Raw genomic sequence first — 13,408 nt, forward strand, 5'->3', positions numbered from 1 at the left:
CATGAAAAATTCCTGTAAATACTTATTAACCATCTCCTTCTTTTGCCAATGATTTATCAGCACTCTGGTGAAATTTCCCCTTCCCAATCACCATAATTTTAAAATAAACTAGACTCAAACAAGGCTGGGAAATCAAGTGATGAAACACAATCTTTCCCAAAGCAACAACTGAAATGTGAACCTTAGTTTCTGACTGTGCACCAAGTAGTTGAGCTTTGGGGCTTTTATCTTTTGCCTAGCACACCTAGGTTATGTTCTTTATGCATTTTGAGTAGTTTAGCAAACTAGAGAGGAATTCTATACAACCAGAGCTCTGAATAGTATTTGCTTCACCCGGATAGTTCCTCCTTCATCCATGTTTTTACCAGCTATATCCCAAAAAACACAAGCTGAATTTGAGAAATAAGCAGCTGGATTTTTTTAGGGATCCTTTAATCAGCTTAGGACCTTAGAATGCTTTTGAACCTCATTCTCCTGTCTTTGTTATTACCCCCATCCCTCCCTATTCCCTGCCCTTTTTTTCCCCCCACAACCACATTTGGACAATAAACCCAGCCCAAATATAGTGGAAGAAAAAACTGATACTGACCCCTTTTGCTGATAGGAACATTTGATACCATCTAAGAAACTTCAGAACATTCTGCTCTTTTTTAATCCTTTCATCTTGAAAACAGAAGGGGAAAAAAAGTCTGTTAAAACGTTCTGTGAGGGATACCTATTCAAAGCCATTCAAGTGGTATCACAGGTATAGCAGTGCTGGATCATACAAGGCACTTCATCACTATTCCCCCCCAAAAATGGACTAAAGTACAAACTTAGGAGGACCATCAAAGTTTGGACCAGTAGAGAGTAAGTTGTCTTCTGGAATAGACTCCAGACTTTGGATTGGTGGAATTTCCTGAATTGGAAGACTGCACTCACATCTGTTGTGTTTAATACCTCTTTACAGGCCTATGAAATTGGTTTAATTCTCTGCTGAATCGCTTTTTTAAATGTTTGACCTTCACATTACCTTAAGATAAGGAGTTCCAGAGTTTCACTTGAAGTACTACTGTTTCATTCCTTAAAATGTTTAAAAGAAGGTGTTTCTGATTCTGATGGTATTCTAAATATGTTGTGATAATCTCATATATTCAGCTTCTCTATGAGATTTATGGCTTTAGAACGAAGTCTTCCCTTTTTCCCTGTGCCCCTATTGCTTCTTCACAGATTGAACAATAGCCAGCTTTGGTCAGTTTTCCAGTCTTATACCTTTTCCTGGTCTATCACATCTTTTTGAGATAGGCTGACCAGAAATGCAGTAAAAATTCCCTATAAATTCCAGAAAGAATCAGACATCTGCCTAAAGGCTCTGGTTCTGTAATCCTATTCTAATGCTTCCTACCTTTTGTGTGGTGTTTGACTATCAGTGAACACTGAGCTGATGTCTTCAAAGGAAGCTACCTGAAATGGAAATGCTTTGTTTAGAACCCATCTGCCTACTCTGTCCACAGGGGCAGTGGTTGTTTGTGGGTATTTCTGTACAACCATGAGGTGGAGGTTGCTTATTAAACACTGATTTCATTAATTGCTCATTCAAAGCTTGAGCTCTTAGCAGCCTACCAATTTTAGTGTTGGCAAGCATGAAGAAATTTTTATGATTATTTTTATTAAAGCAGACTTCACCATCTCAGTTTTCAATCTTTTCAGTTCATTAGTCTGTGCATCCACCATGGTATTTTGGTATGTAGTTTTGAGCTGAACATGCTTGGAACCTCCACTTGCAGGTCTTTGGGCCATATTGCAGAGCAGATCCAGGGTGCACAAACTGTATTTTCTTTGGATAAAACTAAATGAAAGGGTGAGCTGTAACTACTAGCAGGCACTCTGTCCTTTGGAACAAACTAGAGCCAAAATGAGGTACTTCTCTCTCCCCAGAAAATGCCTGTCCTGTAGTCCCTGTGTCTTCAACAAGATTTGCAACTCTGCAAATCCCGTCCCACTGCACTGCCAACATGGGCACACTGGTGAGAGGCAGCACAAACCAGAGATTACTCCCTTAACTCTAGTTGCCTGAAAACTGGCTGTTTCCTTTTTATTATCCTTTAACCACTGCTAACCAGTGAAATGATTGTTTATCTCACAGGAGCTTGGGTCATTTAAGCTTGTGTCATTTCTTCATATATCTGCTGATTCTTTTAAGTGACTTCCCTATAAAACTCTTGACTATTCCCTGCTGTGCTGTCTTTATGTCTAATTTCTATATGTTGGGTAATTTTACATAGGAAAGCTACACTTGTGGGCCTGCAGATTACAGATCAAAAGGCTGTGGAAACAGAAGTGTGCCACCTTCTGTTTCTGCAGTAGTGAAGAGATTGAGGGGACAGCTTATGGACTTATCAAACTGCCTAGATGCACTATATAATTTATGGGGAATTGAAATAAACTGTGATAAAGACAAACCTTTCATTAACTAAGGAACTGCTGCTTGCAATAGCTATTTCTTAATGCTTACACACAATATATTACATATGCCATTGAAAGCAGCACATGTTGAAAACAACAAGAGTTTTTTGACCTGGGGATCCTTAAGGCTGAAATTCTGTCAGAAGGAAGCATTCAATTTGCTTTTCACAGTGCAAGTAAAATTTATGTAGTTCTCTCTTATATATAGAAAACCTAAATTAGTAATCATTTTGCCTTTCAAATAACTCCCCTAGATATATTTAAAATATAACCAGATTCAGTGCTTTTGTTTAGCAGATAGAATGAAAAAAGTGTTCAAGGTTGGCTGCCATCCTTCACCTCAGTGAGAGGAAAATCTGAGTTGAACCCAGGAGTGAATTGCTGATAATAAATTGGTCTCAGATGTTTGGTCACTTAACCTTCAAAACTTTTAATTTTCTTTTTATTATATTTATTCTATTGGTGTGAAAGAAGTGGAGCAATGCAATTCTTGGATAATGACTCCTGTAGTTTTGCTTAAACAGAGAACATAAAATTAAGTTTCTGCTATCTTTGGTCAGTATGTGACTCAGAAAATTACTTGTGCTTTTGCTTTCTATAGAATTGTACTGTGCTGGTCATGATTCCTGAGCAAATAACTTTTTTTTTTTTTAATTTTTCAACCCATTTGGCCTTTAAGGGAGACAACACTGAAAAGGTTACGAAACAGTTTGTGAGGGAGCAAGTATAATTGAATCCCTGTTCTTTACTGCTATGAATACAGCTTTGCTCCTTGAATAGTGTTAGATTTCTTAAGCATATTGTAGGCACTTCCAAACAATCATGCCTTTAGCCTACATTCTAACATCCACAATTGTTAAAACCTTCAGACCAATTTCCTCTCAGAAAAAGACAGCATTATGGTTTGTAACAACATGAAAAGTCTCCAATTTCAAGCATAGCCAGGAGGAAATATCAAACTGAATTTCTTTGGAGGAGGAAATAGAATTAAGGAGTAACAATGACTTTCTCCAGGATACATTCATGCACTAACAAGCCGGCATTAATTCAAATGTAAACATCTATAAGCTTTTGTTTTTACAAAACACAGTCAGGTTTTTTTCCCCTATAGCTATGCATGCTGGGAAATACTCATAGACTAGGAAAAAATACTGAGATGAAAAGCTAGCCAAGACGCAGGGTTCACACTAATAAAAACTTGCTTTGAGTTATGCCATTGTTCTCAGCCATAATGCTGCTGTTGTTTCTTGTGTTGTGATAATGTTCCTCTTGGAGTCAGACATGGGAGCAGGAGGGGGAAAACATTTTGTGGAGGATTGGTATCACTTTCAGTGCTGTGGAGATGTTGGGGGAGAATAGTGGTCTGCAAGAGGCATTGGACTGAAGTAAAGAAATATCCTGTAGCTTCAGGGATGCACATCTGAAAACACTGAAGGGTCATTAAATGTGCATAGTGCAGGTAACTCTGTGTGTGAAAACAAGCATTTGACAAGTACATTCTGCAGCATGTTGCATCTTTTTGGCAATGCAGGACACCTATATTCCTGTGAGAGCGCCCAACAGGATTAGAAACTGTTGTGTTTTGTAGTCACCATCTTCACATTTTGCCCCCACAGTGTGCTGTGCTTAGTTCCTTTAAATTGTGCCCAAAGCTGCTGTACACTGTTCCTGTCGCAGTTAATTTCCATATATTTCTGCCTAAGAAGGGAGCACTAAGGTCCCCTATAATCTCATTGTAATTAGACAGCTTTCCCTTCTATCTTTTACAAAGTATATTTTAAATACAGCGTGACTAACAGGCTGAAGTTGCCATCAAGTTTTTTAATCTTGTAATTGTGAAGACAGATGATATTAATAGTGGGAATTGGATGGAGCTGTGCAGATTAAAATAATCCCAGTTATTCAAAATGCTTAATTAAAGCAGCGGAGTAACAAGATACAGCAGCAGAGCTGCAGGTAACCTTCCTTCCTGTTCTGATGTTAAAGTATTTCATTTGGAGCTCAGTCCTCTTTACTGTGAAATGCAAACAGCCTTGAGCAGTTGGCTCTATAAAAACACTCAGGAGAGCTACACTACTTGCAGATGCCAAATCCTACCTTTAGCAAACTGTTGCCTTGCCAACACTCGGGACTTCACTCTGCCCACGTTTTCATATGAAATTATTTTTATCCACCTTTTGGCATTGTGCTAACATGTACACAATTGTTTTCAGAGAAGAGAGAGCTGCAACTGAGAGGACTCACTAAAGTTGGCAGGGGAAGATACTGGCAAAGTTGCTGTTAGCTGTTAGGTGTGTGTTAGACTCCAGTCCATGCTTCCCATACTAGCAAATCTTAGTTAGGTTTGCTCGCTGCCATTACAGAAGAAGAGTTACACCATCTTTCCTGTGAGAGAACCAGGTTTGTCTTCCCTACATCTGACCCAAATTATGGGAACAAAGGGAAACTCTTGTCTTTAAAAAGTGGCTCACAAAGCCAATTGATACAGCAGACAGACTATCTATTGAATGTAGCTCTATTTCTTGAGCAAGTGATCCTAGCTCTCTTAAAGGAGAAAAATCCACCCAGACAGGAATGTTGCTCACCAAGTGTGACAACGTACAATTAGGGAAGTGAATGAGAAGCTCGGGTTCACAGGTGCCTCCAACCTGACCCACCTTCAGCCAGGCTATGATTACTTAAAGAGCAATAACACCCCAATCTTTGTACTTTCTAAAGGTGGCTCAGTTTCAGTTCAAACAGAGGGAGTGGCCATGGAAAGTTGGCTTACGGAACAAGAGTGTTTCATTGTTTTCTGAACTCCTTTTAAAAAAACTCCTGCAAGCTGGTTTCAATACCAAGACACTTGTTTACTACTTGAAAGAACTATTGGCACATTACAAAAAAAGGGATAAAAAAGGCCCTTTCCTGAAATGTTAAATGGGAGGTGACCATACAGAGACCTACCAGTGCTACAAATAGAATACAGCCTTTTACAGTTGTTATATTTGAGCAGTACTGTCAAATACTACAGTTTAAAGCAAGATCTTTTGCTTCCCACCCTCTCCAAAATTAGGAGAGATGACTCATGCTCAATTAGCAGGAGAGAAATCAAGGCCATTCTAGAAGTGATGCTTTAAAGAACTACTGGGTACAAGTAAACCATAGCTGTTGTTCCCAGGCAAGGGCTGGGTTGTATTGAAACTGTCTTACAGTGGTGGGAAAATATGGGGATAGAGGATGATGCAGTAATTCTACAATTTAAGTCCACCCTTTCCTGTGAAAATTGGACAGCACTTTTTAGAGGATGGGAAGTTATTCAGCAGAAAGAATAGAGCAGGTGGGATAGTTGTTCTTTAAGGGAAGAGGATACACAGAAAAAACAGGATAATACATTTGGATCTGAGCACTCTGTGAATGCAAGACTTCTCTGAGTCATTAAAACCAAGGCTGGTCATCCTTTGAGATTTCCTAACAGAGTGATTATCTTGACTAAAGAGACACAAATTATTAAAAGGTAATAATAAAGTTTTTCTAGAGCACATAAATAATTTAATTTTCCCAGTTTTAAACTATTTTTTCAGTGATTTCCAGTAAGATGGCTATCTCAAATGAGCATAAGTGTGTTGGGCACATCCATGCAATTTAAATGCATTTGGCTCTGAGTATGCACATCCCTTGGGTCCTCTGAAAAGCCAAGATTTTGTTGGTGTTACATTGCCTAATTCTTGTGTTTTAGGGTTGGGTTGTTTTTTTTTGCCTTTGATTTTAGCATGACTAAATGAAAGCTAAGTCCCACCACTGGCTGAAGAACAGAGAGACCTGCAAAAAGAATAGTGGTATGGGGGCTTGGGGGGCATTTCTTTGTTTATGAAAAAGCTGTGTGTTGCCCTATTCTGCTTTAGTGAAACTGGTTGAATTCTTGTAACTGGTTTCAGTAAGATCTTATTTTTTACATAAAAGAAATAATACTGTTAGAAAGGTATTAAACATCTTTGCATCCAGATTTTATATCTTTGATCTCTTGCAACTGTTGTCTTCATTTCTTTTTCCTTGTTCAGTTCTCCTCCTCTGTTTTGGTTTCTCCCCATTTCTGTCACATTTTGTCCCCTTCCAAAAGCAGAGCCAAACCCTGCTTTACTTAGAAATTTTCTCCCCTTCTCCTTATCTTTTTCCTCCTGCTACCAACTCAGTTTAGCAGAGGGGTGACCGAAGCTGCATTGAGCTGTGCCTTCAGTCTCTGGGGAATGCCAAACCTGCACTTGCAAGAGATGTTCTCCCTTTGAGATCCTTTTCAGGACTGACTGCTGCTTTTGTAAGTCGCTATATATGTTCAAAATACTTGTCTTCTCCTTTTTGAGGGGTAAAAGAAAAATCATAAAGATTACCTCTGAAAAGCAGAAAGCTTTTACCCAAACAGGGGGTGGGGGGAAAGAAACAAAATACAGCTTGCAGTGAAAAAGGCTTGAAGAAAGATTTTTCATGTGTGTTGTAGCTTCTAACTCCTCTCTTCCCTTCTCCTGGAGCGACCCCTAATGGGATGTGACATGGGTACCACTGACCTGTGTGTCACCAGCCCTGCCACTGAGATCCAGGTGTCCAAGGGTGGCAGCCACACATCCCTAGGGCTGCCCCTGGGTCCTGCTGGTCCCTGTGGTATGTGGTCTGCACAGGAAGCAGAGGGAGAAGGCAAGCCAAAATGGAGAATGGTAGACATAGAATATTCTGGAAGTACACAGTGATGTTCACTGAAGAGGAGGGAATGATACAAAAAGAGACAGGAGGAGGAGTCCATGTGCATTCAGCAGAGGAAGAAGGTGACTTCTGTCCCAGATACAGTGGAGGGAGACACTTTGAAGGCCTTTTCCATTAGTATGGCCCTCATGGAATCAGGGGAGTTCAATTGAAAGAGTCAGAACTGTCTGTCCTGCAAATTCATTTATGGCGGCTGCAGAAACAGAGGTACAAGCAAGAATTGACCATTCTACTTTATGTACATGTGTATACACACACCATGACCCCCACACCTGAACATCAGAGCTGTCCTGCCAGAGTGGATGGAAATGCCTCTTTAGGACTTCTGACATGAGACGTGAGCACACAGCTGAGTTGCTGGGTACCACATATTCAGCCACAGTGTGGTCTTATGAGGCAGAGCATGTGGATTTAACAGCTCACCTCACCTGAGAAGGGGAGTTTCTGGTCCTTCTCTGGTCCTGGCTGTTACTGCCCTTGCTAAACTCATGCCAACACGATTGCTCATCAGATATGCTGTGAGTCACCTCAAGAGGATAAAGTTGCAGAACAAAACCAAGAAAAGAGTTAAATAGTTTCCTGCTATTTTAATTTATTTGAACAGCTCTTAGAAGGGCCTAATGTGGAGGTAAGAGAGAAAAGTAGTGACTGCCCAGCCAAGAGTGGGAGCTGTTAAAGGCAGCTGCCTGTGGGTCTGTACCCTTAACCAGCCCACCTGTCAGCTTTGCTGGATGGTCAGGCCCACATTTGATAGAAGATAAAACCATTGTTCAATGGGTTGATGCCATGGAAATATCCCAGAAAGGGGAAGAAAAAGTGAATAGTACATAAATAGTATAAATTGGAAGGCTATATCATTGGTTATAGCAGGAAGCGTACTAACAGCAAAAGACAACTGCAATCAAGCAAAATTAACAACTAGGATACTTTGAAGTTACTGTCCACTGCAGATTTAGATTTCATGGAACTAATGAAACAATTCTCTGGAAATCTCTGGAGCACCCACTTCTAGATTGCAGCCCTTCTCCTCACCTTCAGTGCTGAAAAGCAGTGCAGGAAAGAGGCATAGGAAAGGAAATAGCAATCCAGGAGCCCTGACAGGACTCCTGTAACTTATTCAGTAAGGAGAGGGTTAGTTCCTAAAGCCAACTGTTGACTGTGCTGATCTTAATACAAATGTGCTGATTTTAATACAAATGAGTAACATTTTAAGTAAATCCAAAGATGTTGAACCTGAGAAAGGGAAAAAAATAAGTAAACCAATAGAATTCTGAGCTGTTCAGACCTTTGGTTATTTTACACTTAAATCTTGCAATGCATTCATTGTTGCATGGGATTAGGGAATTACTGTAAAGATAAGCAACTTCCCTATAGGAAGATCTTTTGGTTTCTGCAGATATAACTTCAAGATGACATGGCTAAGTGGCCTGTGAAAGCAGAAATGGCAGGGCAGACTCGGAAGCCTGGCTTGTAACTCAGTCCTTTCCACCAGCAGCACACTGCTTGACACAGGTCACTGCTAGGATGTGTGTGACCATACCTTGGCAGAGCTAAAATTCAAAACTTATGTGTCTTTTTATTCCTTACTTCTCAAATCTGTCTCTATCCTGTTATACTAGTAGGTTTTTGTATCAGCTTGGAACTATCACAGATCAGGGCTGCAAAAGGCTTTTAGGGTTACAGGGTTGGAACATACTGTAAGGATTAATATTTCCATCAAAGCCCTGATGATTATACAACGTCTTAGGCATTTCCACTAATTGTCTGCTATGTTTATAAACCCAGCTGGCTGTCATCATAGACCTGTAATTCATTCTACATACTGCTTATCATTTTTAAATTGTCTTTAGTACAGGAGGCTTTGTTCTTGCACTTTCTTTTAAAAAACCCAAGTTAATGCAAATGATACAAGTGATTGGTGAAGTAGCTGCTGCTGAACCTCTCTCCATTGTTTAGTCACTCTAATCAATTCTACAGCAGGTGTATGTCACAATTGTGCAGGTACTTACAAAACCTGTCCAGCCTGAATGCCCTGCCTAAGGAAATTTTTCAGGAATGCCTTTAAAGCATCTATTGCTGTGGTTAAAAATACAGTAGACCTGCACTGATCACATTTGTCATCCCGTTATCAGTCAGCTCAGCAAAGTTAAGGGGTGGCATATAGAATGTGTGTGAACACACAGAAAATTTTGGAGCAGCATCAGTGAGGATTGGGGTCAGTTATAAATGTGGGGAGGTTAGCAGCAGGCAGTGACTACTTTGAGAACAGAAAATTGCCTTTTCCAAAGCTCAGCAAGGTGAGGTAGAGGAAAAGTTGATGCTTGGCAGGTCAGGGGGCCTCAGTACACACAGATGAAAAGGAAATTCTGAAGTCAGCAGCTGACTGATCATGAGTTCCCAACTACCAAGTAGCCAAACATACTTAAAATTTATGTTTCCCTTAATCAAATGGTCTTTCCTCCATGTAGACTTGTAAGAACTGTTTCCTGCTGGAGCATCTATGAAATCACTTGTCATCTCAGCCTTTAAAAAGCGAAGTGCCCTCCTGCATCCAACACTGTCACACTTTCTAAGGGCCCTGAGGATCTAAGCTGACTCCCTGTATTTGGAAGGCATAATGTACAACTCAACTGAGTAGACAAAAAAAAACCCCACCTGACTGAGTTCGAATTAATGTTCTGCACAGCTACTACTCTTTCAAAATACTGTGAACAATCCTAGTAAAGTGATGACTCTTTACCTATTAAAAATGACAAGTCTTTTGGCTGCATTATTTGACTTTGGCACAAGAAGTTCCCAATCATAACTCTGGGGCCAAAAGTTAAATTTCTCTCTAATTGTGTTTAGCTCCACAAATACCTCCTTTGAAGTACTTGAAGCCTCCTGAAGAGATTTGGTAACCAGCACAGTTATTGCCCTGCTTCACAGAAATGGTTGTGCAGAAGGGTCAAAGAAAAGGCACGCTGCCATGCAGAAATCAGCATCACCTCTGAAGAACACATACACAGAACTGCTCACTTGGTTCCTCTTGAACAAGGGAAAAATTTTTGTGTGCTCTAACACTACCTTCCTGTGCAGAGCAAGTGGCAGCAGGAAAGGACTCATTACCTTAGCCCTCTGTGGAGGGAGTAAGAAGGGACAGAATGAGAATATCTGATAATCCTTCACTGTGGCTGTCACTGGCTTTCTTTGGTTAGAAGGGTCTGGCAACACAAGAGACGAATTTGTTTAATTCCCTTGTGTTACTGCTTCAGCCCTTCCTTTTCAAGCCCATACAGCCTTGACAACAACTGAGCCATTGCTCAAGAGGGAAATGCCATGTGGATCAGCACTAGTAGCATAAAATGAAAGTCTGTGTGCAAACCACAGATCCTGCTCCACTTTAAAGACAAATATAGGACAAAGCATCTTACATTTTTGGCTGTCAGACAGCAATGGAATAATAAGATTTACAATTCTGTAATTAACTTCAGAACTTTGGAGCAATATGCCTGACACGCTAAGGGTTTTCATTTCCCCAATAGGCAACTCTAGCTGTGCTACGTTTCACCATCCGTCATGTTTACTAATCTTAGTCTGACCCCTAGTGAGCTGTCACAGAATAATCAGATTTATCAAACATGAGGCAGCTTCCTGAGAGGCTGCTACCACAAAAATAAGTAATTTCTGCCCTTTTCAGTTCTGGGTTTTGTCTGTATTTTTTCCCTTAAAGATACTTGGTTACTATTACTAGTAGCCTAACATAAGAAAAAGTGAAGAGCCAACTCAGAAGTTGTAAGGCTTTCTTCTGAAGGTCAGGGTATGAAAGAGTGCATATGACCTAGTATCAAATTCACTTAATTTATTTCTGCATACAAGGTGGGTTTTGCTTCCTTACCCTCCTTCTTTTTTGGGTTTTTTTCTTTTTGTGCAATCAGAAACTCCTTCTTCAGAGTTACGAGTGATTTTTGTCTCTGAAGGAGATAAAGTGCAAGTTGCATCTGGTTAGATAGTAAGTTTAAATTAACAAATACCTTCACAGAAAAAAAAAAAGGTGTAAGTTAAAGCAGTAAACATGTTTTGAAGGACTGAAGTAACTTGCATGATTTTTTAAGCTGTTAGAAGCTTCTAGGTTTTTGTCAGCATCAACCTCAGCATTTTGTTCATACTGGATATTTCTTGCTCAGTGTGTTTATGCCAAGTAGTTACAGGCCAAAATATAATCGCTGTGCGCTTGCCTTGGCAGTAACACAAGCACTGTAAAATTTTTATGGATTTTTTTTCACTGCATGAAGATCCATCTATCAAGCACACTGACAAATTAAAAAAAGTAATTTGCCCAGCCTCCAAAATGTACCCGCGAGAGTTCAAGCTTCTCTTTTTTTTTTTTTCCCAAGTACTTTTCTGTAGCTGTAGCCAAGAGGAATATCTCAGTATTAGTACTCTCTGCCTATGGTTTTGGTGTACTTCTGTCACCCACCGTTTGCACAAGATGTGGTTTTGACATCTATTTGCATTGTTGTGCTCCTTCCAGGCATTTTGAAGTTCGTGGAAATCACGGTTAACCTCCTGGTGCTGATTTGTGTGGGCGCTTCCCAAGCCTCTGTTGCAGGCTTCACATCCCTCGGAGGCTTTGGATCCTTTAACCTGAATTCAGCCTACAGCCCCTTTGAGGGCACGGAGCTGCGGGAGGTGAGGGACCTGGACATGCAGTTCACCCAGATGAGAGCCCCTTGCGTGTACGGCGGGGTGGCCTTCAGCTTGACAGCGGCCACGCTCACCCTCGTCTTCCTTGTCGTGGGGGCAAAACCCATCCATCAGCTCCGGATGAGGCTGCTGGTAGGCGAATGTGCCTTCAGCCTGCTGGCTGGCCTGGCGTACCTGGCGGCCGTGGGGCTCTACCTGCACTTTGTCAGGCAGGTGAACGCCACCGAGGTGTGCAGGCGGCGCGAGCGGCTCTACGCGCGCCGTGGCTACACCTCCATGAACTGCGACGTGCAGGGTGGCGACGCAGCCGTCGGCCTCTTCGGGGTCGTGGCTTCCTGCCTGTACTTTGCCAGCTTTGTGCTCTGCATCCTCGCTATCCGCACCGTGCGGGCCTTCCAGAGCCACACAGCCAAGGCTCAGCACAGCCCCAATGGCAGCCTTAGAGACAGAAGCGTCAGAAACCACCACGCCGTGCACAGGACCTCTGGAAGCGTCCAGGCTCTTGCCACGTTAGTGTGAAATCAGCTCTGGGACTGTGCCAGAGAGCTGAGGAAGGATGGACACTCACAAACAGGCAGCCAGCCCACAGTATATTTTCCTACAAGGTGCTGAAGTGTGTATTGAATCACCAATTGTAACCATACTGCTACAACATGATGTAATAAAATCGACATTGAGTGACTGTTTTAACAAGGATTTGTGCACCGGTCTCTCAAGCTGGACTCCTGCATTTAAAATGTGTTTCATTGTAATGTTTTCATCCTGCACAGAGCAAATCCAAACAGCAGTGGGCTTTTAACAGGTTACAACTGCGTCGCTGCCAAACTTGAGCTAACAACCACTTCTTTCCCTCTCCCATGACATAGGGAATTGAACACACAGCTAGAATGGGCAGCTTTCAACAGATCCTGTGTCTGCTGTGTGTCATGTTCCTTTATCCTACAGTGCTTACAAAGCAAAGAACACCCGAGTGCTTCTCTGAATCCTGTCCGAAGTTACATTTGTAACCTTTTTTGCCTGGGCTAGTGAAGCGTTTTATCTTTTGAGTCACGGGGGTTTACACATGCCGATCATGTGCTCCCTGAGGAATGCCGCTGGGGGAACTAGCTGCAGTGTCAAAGGCAGCATTCAGGGTCCTTATCCAGTTTCCTACGAGGTTTTCCCATCTCACTGAGCACAGATCAGAACCTGAGAGGCATCACACTGGTCAGGTATCAGCTTAGTAAAGATACCATTTGTTTCTGTAAGCACCTAAACAAGGTTTTGCTTGCTGACTCCACAGCCAGTGGCGGGCAGAGCCTGAATCGGGAACATGCTGCCTGTCCTGGGAATGCTGTAACAATGACAGAAAGTACATGTATCCTTCCAATATCTAAACAGGCAAAGCATGAGTGAACAGCAGTAATTGTATGCCCCAGGGTTGAGAAAATAAATTTAAGAGAACATCTTTCAAGAGTCCTTTGTTTGAGGCAGATGAAACAGATCACTGGTCTTCAAAGATGAGGGAGCAGGAGAAAGAGAAGGCTGTTCTTCAAGTGCATAG

The 13,408-nt window shown here is 41.6% G+C and overlaps 1 pseudogene; it reads left to right on the top strand.

Annotated features, from left to right (window-relative positions):
• LOC129122789 (MARVEL domain-containing protein 3-like) overlaps window positions 1–12,484 on the top strand; it is a 36,788-nt pseudogene extending 24,304 nt beyond the window's left edge.
• The last annotated feature ends 924 nt before the right edge of the window (window positions 12,485–13,408 follow it).

Source organism: Agelaius phoeniceus, chromosome 1 (assembly GCF_051311805.1).
Source record: "Agelaius phoeniceus isolate bAgePho1 chromosome 1, bAgePho1.hap1, whole genome shotgun sequence".
NCBI classification, from domain to species: Eukaryota; Metazoa; Chordata; class Aves; order Passeriformes; family Icteridae; genus Agelaius; species Agelaius phoeniceus.